At 28.0% G+C, this 9,961-nt stretch overlaps 1 pseudogene; it reads left to right on the top strand.

Moving 5' to 3' along the window:
* Nucleotides 1-4,375: 4,375 nt before the first annotated feature.
* On the top strand, nt 4,376-9,722 carry LOC120092124 (annotated as a pseudogene).
* The last annotated feature ends 239 nt before the right edge of the window (nt 9,723-9,961 follow it).

The following is a 9,961-nucleotide window of genomic DNA, read 5'->3' as shown; positions in this document are numbered from 1 at the left end:
GAAATGGGAATTTTGCTTGTTTTGATCTATCAAGGGAAAGCTACTCAGCTGGTTTAATTGCCATAATTTTGCATTTTGTAGATCTTACCTAAAACAAGTTGGGGAAAGTGGGATTGAGATTATTCAAAATTTTCTATTTTTAAGCCATCAATGTTGTTAGGTTTAAATATTGTTTTTAGAGTTGTATTTAGGATTTTGGGGGCCCTTACCAAAAGAATGTGGGAGTACTTAGATATATATATTCTTTAGTTCAACAACACACGGTTCCAGATTTGAACATCTAATTTCTTGATTGTGAGTATATATGAATAATTTTTTTTTTATTATTTTTTTTATATTTGTGAGTATTCAGGTCAGTTTACGCGCACTCCGTCTAATCTCATATAGGGATGTTCAAAAAATCCGATCAACCCAACCCAATCCGTGCGGTTTGGATTGGATTGAGTTCAAATAAATGAAAATTTTATGGGTTGGGTTAGTTCATCAGTTCACCTAATGCAACCCAAACCAACCCGAATTTATTATTAACTTTAGAAAATATATATTTTTTATCACTTATAACACAATTATTTGTACATATACTGATTTTTAATTTTAATTAGTTCCAATATTTTTTTGAATAATTTATTCTTCAACAACAAGTAATTTCTTTGCATTCTAGAAAGAAATTTTCACTATATAAATTGAAATTGACTTAATTTAATATATGAAAATAATTAAATTAGATTTTTACATATTTATATTTTACTTCCTTTTTAGAATAAAATTTTAAATAAATGACTCGATTAACCCGAACTAATACAACCCAATTTGGGTTGGGTTGAGTTCATTTTTTAATAAGGGTTTATTTGGATGGAAGAAATTTACAACTCAACAATTGGGTTGGATCTAAAAAGTCTTTCAACCTAACCCAACCTAATCCATGAACACCTCTAATCTCATGGAATAATCCGTCCGACTCTACAACATTCAGGTGTCGAGAAAACCTACAAGATATTAAATCTTAGATAGGAGGTTATTATAGATTGAATCTATGACCTCTTAATACTTTATCAAAGTCATTCTCCCTATTTTATCATTTGTCGAACCCATTATGATTGAGAGCATATACACCTTTAATACATTCTCCAAAATATTTAATAGGATCGAATAGAGACTCTCGTTATTAATATATATTACAATATATATGTGAGATTAGAAAGATTACAAAACAAACTAATTTTAGTTCAGTAATATTATGGTTTTTTTTATTCAACATTAAAACTAAAGCTATCGTGGGTAGTTTGGTAATTTTTAAATTTTCATTTTTTTTCCAAAATTATGAAATTCTTAGGTAAAACGTAAAAGAATGGAATTTAAAAGAATGGAATTTTTCTTACAACTTCTTTAGAATGAATTTCATCTTCCTTACTGAATTCTTAACTAAACTTCAAAACAAAAAATAATTTCTTTTAGAAATTACTATTTTTCTTTTCAAAACTTAACTCGCTTTAAATATATTTCTAAAAAATAGATAACTAAAACAAAGAAATCAATAAGTAAAAGTGGTATTTTCTAAGCTTAACTTTTAAAAACTAAGATCTTGTTTGATAATCATTTGGTTTTTTGATTTCTGTTTTGAAAATTAAGCCTTTAGAAATTACTTACACTTCCAAATTTCTTCATTTTTTATCTACTTTTTATTAATGGTTTAAAAACCAAACTAAAATTTAAAAGCTAAACAAAATAGATTTTAAAAACTTTTTTGTTTTTGGAATTTCGCTAACATTCAATCATTATAAGAAACGGTGAGAAAATAGATTTAATTTTTTTTTTTTAAAAAAAAACTTTAATTAATTATTTAGTGATGGGAAAATTTTGAGAAAGTTAGTCTAAACATTGAAAAGTTGCAAGACTTGAATTCTTTTTTTTTTTTTTTCTTCATTAAGAGAAAAAAAAACGAAGGAAAAAAAAAGGAATGATGAAAATGAGGGGAAAAGGAAAGCAAAGCAAAGCATTGGTTTCAGTTCAAAAAAAGAGAATTTTGTGAGTGAGAGGAAGCTAGAAAGGTAAGAGAATGAGTTGTTAAGGGACAAATCCACACATTAAAGTTGAACTCTAAAAGAAAAGGGGAAAAAAAAATTCTTTTCCTTTTTTCTTCTTATAAAGAAAAAAAAAAAAAAAAAAGAGGATAAAAATAAAAAAATAAAATAAATAAAGTAAAAGGTGGAGTAAAAAGGAATCAACTCCCTAAACTTATTTTCCTTTTTTATTTTATTTTCTTTTCTTCTTTCTCATCCTCTCTCTACCCTTTTTCATTTTTCTCCTCTTATCCCCACACCCACAAAAAGCAAACCCTCTATCTTTTCTCAAATAATAATTTGATTAAATTACAAATCTTATTCCTATATTTGAGTTTTCTATGTATTTAAATTATAAATTTAGTATTTCAACTTTCTAATTTTTTCATATTAAAAATTTACTAAAACAATATGAGATATAAATTCAATTTTATATCTCATGAATTAAAAAATTAATTTTTACAAGGATCTATTAGACAAAATTAAAAGTTTAAACATCTTATTAGACACTTAAAAGTTTATGGATCAAATGACACAAATTTTAAAGTTAATGGTAATGACAGGCACACAAATTAGTCCTTGTAAGTTTAAATGTAAATTAAAGTATCATTTGTTTGAACAAAATACTAGAGACGATCGGGGTGCACCGGAACATCTCAACTAAGTTGATACTTTCTTAAAATACTATATGATCTCATGTATTTTTTAAAAGTTGTGAGATCTCTTAATATTTTCAATGTGGGATGATATTCTTGACATGCTCTTTTAAGACGGTGCCTCTTTGAGTTCACAATTCTTAGTTTTTTTAAATTTTTTTTTAAATATAATTGGGGGTAAAGGATTCTAACCATAGATCTTGCGTGTTAGGTTTGGATCAAATATTTTGTTTGGATTTCATATATTCTGGTACAATATAAAATAAACATGAGATTCTGTCTAAAAATCAATTAGCAATGAAAGAAGTTATCCATAGATTTCACTAAGATTGTAATGTATGGAATCTTCAATATATTTTGAGTCCTTCTATTTGTAAATGTCAAAATTTAGTCTTCATACCTTCGACAAATCTTAAAATCATTATTAACTGATAGTTCATCGTTACATTTTTTTTTTTCTAAAAATGAAACTAATCTAATATTCTTCCTACTAAATGTTGGAGATTTGTGTCCTTGATTGAATGAAAATTATTATTATTATTTTCACAAATTTGATAAAAACTAACTTTAAACAAATCATAATGACTAATTTTAAGATTTATTAAAAGTATAGAAACTAAATATTAATTTTCAAAAGTATAAAGACTAAAATGATATTTTAATCTTTATTTTAAAATTTTCTTAATCTTTACCATATAAGATAAAAGATGAGGAGTTAGCTTCCAAATCAGGTAATATCTTGAGTTTTCAAATTGAAAAGAACTCAGGCCCTGAAGAAAGGGGATCGAGAATTCACCTGATGCAATGGATGCCTGATGGGACAAAACTTTGAAGAAAGAACTACGGTACGGGTAATTAGATAAGGGGCAAGACTTATATAGGAGATTCTATCGAAAAATCTATTAACAATGAGAGTAATAATCCATGGATCTTATAAAGATTGTGAGGTCTGCTCCCCTTTCTAATTTTGGATCCTCGACATATATATTAGTCCTATCGGTAAACTATCAAATTTAGGGCCCGTTTGGATTGACTTGAGAAAAAAATATTTTTCAGAAAACTCATTTTTATCTAAACATTTTTGACAAAAATTATTGAAAATACACTTATAAAACTATTTTGAGTGGTTGTCGAACACTCTAATTTCTTCCAAAATGACCTATTTTTTAAATTAAACACTTGAAAATGTATTCCAAACATACCATTAGTCTTTATACCTTCAATAAATTTTTAAATCACTCTTTACTAATAGTATATTGTCAACTTGCTAAAATGAGCATAGCTGATCAACTAACATAATACTTGTATTATTAACCTCAAACTTAGATGCTCAATTCTTCCGCCCAACATATTGTAAATTATAACTTGGGAAAATTAAATTAGTGTATTATTTTTTCAAGTAATTTTTGGAAACATATTTTTATATTGTGTCATTTACTAAATAAAAGGTATCATTATTATTTTAATAAAATTTGATAAAAACTCATTAACTTTAAACTAACCACAAACACTATCTATTTAAAAGTATAGAACTAAAATGATATTTTAATATTTATGTTTTTTTTATTTAGAAAAAAAAAACACACTATCTCTCCACAGTCCTCTCAAGTGTCATTTTCTCACATATACTTCACACAAAAGAAACAACCATTCACTTCATATACCTTGTCCTCTCTTTCTCTCTCTCTCTCAAATCTCTTCAACTACTCTCTTAAATTTCATCCAAACCCCATCTCAAAACACAATACCACAAATCTCTTTTCTTTCTTTCTTTCTCTCCCATCACAAATATTAGGTCTGAATTCAAAATCCCATCTTCCAAAAATCACCCAAAAAAAAAAAAAAAGGAAAGAAAATCCACTTATATTCTCTTTTCTCCCAACAAATTATAAACCCTTCCAATCTTTTCCATCAGCTTTGTTCTTAGCTACAAGAATCCAAATCAAAGAATATTTCCCCCAAAAAAAAATCAGATTTAATCATCATCTCATCAACAAGAAGAAGAAGAAGCAAGAAGAAGAGGAAAAAACAATGGAACTTTTTCCAGCTCAACCAGATTTGTCTCTTCAAATTAGCCCTCCAAATTCATCAACAAATTCAAAACCTCTTCCAATTCTAATTGGAGAACACAACCCATTTCCTCTATTTCTCCACAAAACCCTTTAGATTTAGTCTTTTGAATAATAATAATAATAATAATAATAATAAATTGCCCTCTCCTCATAATTCTTCTTCTAATTCTTCTAATTTTGATCCATCTCTTTCTAATGCCTCCAATTTTCTCCCTCACCATTTTCCGGTCCCGACAGCCGGTACCATCAATGGCGGTACCACCGGGATCTTCCACCGCCATCTCCATGATCTTCACCCACAAGGGCTTGGATTCTTGAGACCTATTAGGGGAATTCCAGTGTACCAAAACCCTCCTTCCTCGTCATCGTCTTCGTCTTCATCTCCTTACCCGATATTCGGGGGTAGCGGTGCGGTGGTAGTCAGTTTGGTTATAATGGTCCCTGATCGAGATTTTTGGCAAGGTTTCCGGCGAAACGGAGCATACGAGCGCCGAGAATGCGGTGGACCACCACCCTCCATGCTCGTTTTGTTCATGCTGTTTGAGCTTTTGGGTGGCCATGAAAGTAAGCAAAAGCTTACACTCATATCTCTCTCTCTTTGTTGTTTTTTTAGTCTTTCTTGCTTAGGCTTTAGGAGATGAGAATGAAAAAAAAAAAAAAAAAAGGAAAAAAAATCAGATTTAAAAAGACATTTTTTTTTCTGTTCTTCTCTCTTTCTATAAAGTTTACAATTTTCTTTTCCTCCAAGATTTTTTCTTTTAATCTCTTTTTTGGGCTTGTAAGAGATGAGATTGAAAAAACCCAGATCTTATTTTATTTTTATTTTTATTTTTCATTTTTTAATCTCTCACTGAAAAGCTTGCAAAATTTATATCCCTCTCTCTCTCTCTCTAAATTTTTTTTCTTCAAATTTCTCTTGCTTGGGCTTGTAGGAAATAAGATTGAAAAAAAACCCTTTTTTCTTTTCTTTTCTTTTCTTTTTTTCCTCCTTTTTTCACACAATCTCTCTCAAAAGTTCATCTCTATGATATAGATTTGTAAGACATTAGATTTTTTTTTTTTTTTTTTTATTTAAAGACCCAGATTTCTTTTTTAAAATTTCTTGAAGAATGATGGATGGAAGTGGTAGAAAAAATCTGATTTTTTAAAAAAATTATTTTGCAATTTCACCTTTTTTTTTTCTCTGTCCTTTTCTGCTCTTCTTTTTCTTTGTTTATTGTACTATACAATATCCTGAAAACATGTAAAAAAAAATTGTTTTTTTTCCCTCTCTCAAATCTTTTCCCCTTTTTCTTGTTCATTTCATTTCCTTGCTTTCCAACTTTTACCAACAGGCAAAAGAAGAGAGAAAAAAAGAATTTTCCAAAAGTTTTTTTTTTTTTTAAAAAAAATCTCTCTCATATTAGACATGAAAAATTCAACTATTTTTTTGATTTTGTATCTGAAAATTCTTCATTATTTTTGTTTTTCCATGTGGGATTTGATAATTAAGGAGCAACACCAAAATCAGTTCTTGAGCTCATGGATGTCAAAGATCTCACCTTGGCTCATGTCAAGTCCCATTTGCAGGTAAATTTAAATTAATAGCTTCATTTATGCAAAACAAAAAAAAAAAAAAAACCATTTTTTTTAATTAAAAGAAAAACTCAATATGGCTAAATTCAAATTTTTCTTGATATTGTTAAAATAATTAGAAGTAAGCTGGGGTAGGTAGCAAGCTGGTAAGATTATGAAGAAAGTTTTGCATTATTATTGTACTTGAAAAAAAAAAATTAAAAATCCCTAATTAAAAGGATAGAGAGTTTCAAACTTCAAGGGATTTTAATAAATTTTTTGCAGTGATAAGGGCTCTGCAGCAATACTTGCTACTTTTTTTTTTTCCTTTTTTTTGGGGGTAACATTAGATTTGTTATGGGCTTTTTCTGCTCTCTTCTGAAACCTAATAAACAGCTTTTTTGCTTGGGAGATTGAACCTTACTCCAAAGTAAAAGAGAGATTAAAAAAAAAGGATGAATAAATAAATAAATAAATAAAGAGATATTTGGTTTGAGAAATGAGGGAGGAGGAGCATAGCCAAGAGGGGTAAAATGAAAGGAAAAAAAAAAAAAAAAAATTCTCCCAACTTTTTTTTTGCTACTCTATAATATCCATTATTTTCAAAAGGATTTCTAGTATTCTTGTAGCATTTATTATTCTCACCATTTTATTTACTACAATTTTTTGACACTCATATGATAGATAATGAATGAAGATAGTATTCACAAGTCTGTCATAATATTACCGAATAGTTTTACACAGTTTAATAACTCAAACTTGTATTAAGTAGACTTTTGAAAAAAACAATATATTCAATGGTTATTTAAAATGGTCTCGTTGAATAACTTTTTTTTACTAATACGGGATTTTCTTGATCACGAGGAGAAGAGAGGGAATCATAATAAGGTTTTTTTTCCTCTCTAATCACAAGAGAATGAGAGAGGAAAGAGGAAATAAAATGTTGAATATGAAGTCCCAAAAAAGTACAAAAACACTATCATTTCTCAATGATACATTATTCAGAACACAATATTTATTAGTAGACAAAAAAATTAGGAAAAAAAACATTTTCCTGTTAAATTCACCAAAGAGAATATTGATTTATTTTTCATTATCTATCTCTCCATAATTTAGAACCAAACAAAATGGTTGTTTATATAATCACTTAATCTCTTTTTGCAGATGTATAGAACTGTAAAGACCACTGACAGAGCTGCTGCTGCAGCTTCTTCTGGTAAAATCATTATACTCAACCATCTTCATTAATAACATTTTTAAAAAAATAAATTTAACCCTTTTTCATCCTTTAAAAAAATTATAAGTCTTTGAACTTTAAAAAGTTGCTATGTACTTTTACCTAATAAGTTAAATTTTTTTCGTTAGAATTAATTTGAGTTTAGGATATGATTTAAATGTAGGGAATTCAGATGATGTTTACGATCAAAATGGATCATCAGGAGATACAACAAATGAAGATATAACGTACGAAAACGAGAAGTCGTCGAGAATGAGGTTTGATGCTCCAATTGGTGATCCAATAACCCATGGATTTCGACAAACGGTCGTTGGCGGACAAGATTATCATCGTTCTAATAAGGATTTTCATGCCTTGTGGAGTAATTCTTCGAGGTGAAAACCCTAAAACTCTATCTCGAGAAATTAATTTTTTTTTTTTAAAAAAAAAGAAAAAATGAAAAAAAGAAAAAGCTCTTTGGTGGACACAAGATTGGGAATTTTAGTGCCAAAAAGATGTTCCCTTTGAAACTTCCTAGTAGTTTCTAAGTGATCAATTTGGCATCTTTTCATAGTACTATAAAATGGAAAAATTACATGGGAAGGTTTTTGGTTCTTTGAACTCTTTATTAATTCTCAAAGATTTTTCAACAGAATATTTTCAAAATTATATAGATAAGCCTTTTTTTTTCTCCCCTTTTGACATCATTTTGGAACCCTTTTTTTTTTAAAAAAAAAATTCAAATAGATTCATATACTCCAATGCTGAATGAACTTATTCCTTGTATCTGTTTTTATTTATTTATTTAATTTTTTTTAGCAGAGAAGCTTTGTTCCAAGGCATACCAAATGATTCCTCTGAAAACCAACCCTCTCAGCTTGATCAGGTACTTTTTTTTAAAATATATATATATATCAAACTTTTTAGGTTCCCAAAATGAAATTTTGTCTTTCACTTTGATACCCTATTTTTGGAAGCCTTTTATACTCTCATGACATTTAGTCACAAACTCACAATTCTGTTGCAAAATTAAACCCTACCCATTTCTTATAAAACATTAAAAGAGAGATTTTTTTCATGAAAAATCAAAACTTCTTCACTACCCATCTTTTATCTTGTTTATTAATGAACAAAAAGTATACAATTTTTTTTTTTTTTTTAAAAAAACAAACAATTTCAAAGTAGATTTTCATTACACAATTAGAATGAGAGGATTTTGGGGAGTTGTAAAAATGTACTTCAATTTTGAACATTTTTACAAGCTTTTGGTATATATTTGTACAAAAGCAAAAACTTAAAAAAAAAAAAAAAATAGTAAAAATCTCCTTTCATATTTTCAATGATAATATAGTACTTCAATTATTCCCTGAGTCAAAATGTCCTTTGATTCCCAAATGCACAGTCCACACACACAAACACTATATATATATATATATATATTATATATATATAATATATATATAATTATATATATAATCATTTATTGCTAATTATTATTATTTCAACATTAGGAAAGCCAAATGCTCAAGCCATGAAAGAACATCAGATGGAAGCTCATTGACAAATCTTTCAGCAGGAACAAGCCCAGAAAAACCCAATTTGGAGTTCACATTAGGAATATCAATTTAAGATCCAAAATTGAAAAAAAGAAAAAAAAAAATTACAATTTCATGTGATGAGCTAGAGAAAACTGTTGTTCTGATTTCCTCTTTTTTGGGTCATTTAATTTTTTGAGAAGAGAAGAGAAAACCCATCATCAAAGGGGGAAAAAAAGAAAAGGAAAAGGAAAAGCAAAAAAAAAAAAAAAAAAAAAAAGAATAGAGAGAGGAAAGAAAAGAAAAAGACAAAGAAGACAAGAAAGACAGAAAGCAAACCAAAAGAAGAAAAGGGTGGAAAAAGCATGTTTTTTTTTGCCCATCAAGTTAAGCTAGGGCTTAGCTATTATATCTCTTTGTGAGATGAGATTCCAAATCAACAATGTATTTTTTTTTTTTTTTTAATTTTTTCTTTTAAATATTGCTCCATGTAAATACATGAAAATCCAGGACCATTATCATCATTTTTGTTTCTTTCTAAGGGGCTAGAAAGAGAAAAGGAAGAGAGAGGAGGAGAAAGAAGAAACTTTGGTAATTGTAATGGAAATCACTTTGCATTTAACAAACAATTTTTAATGATATCTACCTTTCTCATGCATGCACTACATTTTCAGAAACAGAGGACCAAATCTTTTCTTTATAATCTTTTTTTTTTTTTTTTAAATGAAAATTTTGAGTTTGACCACTTAATGTGTCAAGTTATATGTTAAAAGTGAACTTAATTCAACAGATAATTGACATATACTTATTCTCTTAATATTAGAAGTTCGATCATCTGTCTTTGTATTTGTTGTCCTAAAAAAAAGAC

Source organism: Benincasa hispida, chromosome 11, assembly GCF_009727055.1.
Source record: "Benincasa hispida cultivar B227 chromosome 11, ASM972705v1, whole genome shotgun sequence".
Classification (NCBI taxonomy): Eukaryota; Viridiplantae; Streptophyta; class Magnoliopsida; order Cucurbitales; family Cucurbitaceae; genus Benincasa; species Benincasa hispida.
The sequence above is the reverse complement of the archived record's forward strand: the minus strand, read 5'-3'. Positions and strand labels throughout refer to the sequence as shown.